General features: G+C 37.6%; 1 pseudogene; it reads left to right on the forward strand.

The window, feature by feature from the left end:
* Nucleotides 1-268: 268 nt before the first annotated feature.
* LOC145293598 (5S ribosomal RNA) lies at nt 269-385 on the forward strand (annotated as a pseudogene).
* Nucleotides 386-684: the final 299 nt, after the last annotated feature.

A 684-nucleotide genomic window follows, 5' to 3' on the forward strand; every position in this document is an offset into this window, starting at 1 on the left:
TACGTTTCAGATTCTGCCTGGCATGATGACGATACAACAAAATTGTTCAATGCTCTCATTTATTATTCTCATTCAGCTTTCCCTCTTCCGATATCTGACATTATATTATCTTGTCTTATGAATAATTAATAAATGATACGAACAGCACAACACTCGTGAACGCATAGCGCCATGTGTAAAAGAATTACACTTTTTATACACTTAAGTATGGTGTCCTCATCCCAGAGAGTTTTCACAATCAATTTACCTACGTATACAGATGCAGTTTATATACGGCAAAATCGCGTTGACACACCGGTTCTCGTCAGATCACTGCAGTTAAGCAACGTTGAACCTGGTTAGTACCAGATGGGTGACCATTCACGAATTCTAGGCGCTGTATGTGCTCTCCGTTTATCTCGGCATTTGTCTCGGACATACACTTCGCTCGCCACTAGTATTTAACAATGTCGATTCAGTTCAGGAGAGGTGTGGTTGGAGATTGCGCACCTCCTACCACAAAAATCTCACGCGAAGGCACCCCTTCGTGGATATCGATAGCTTGTCAAAGATGCAGTTTAAATTTCTAGTTGATATACACACACACGCACACACACACGTATATATATATATATATATATATATATATATATATATATATATATATATATATATATATATATATAGTAATCCAGTACTGTTTCG

Source organism: Euprymna scolopes, chromosome 14, assembly GCF_053919585.1.
Source record: "Euprymna scolopes isolate OS-2025 chromosome 14, ASM5391958v1, whole genome shotgun sequence".
NCBI classification, from domain to species: domain Eukaryota; kingdom Metazoa; phylum Mollusca; class Cephalopoda; order Sepiida; family Sepiolidae; genus Euprymna; species Euprymna scolopes.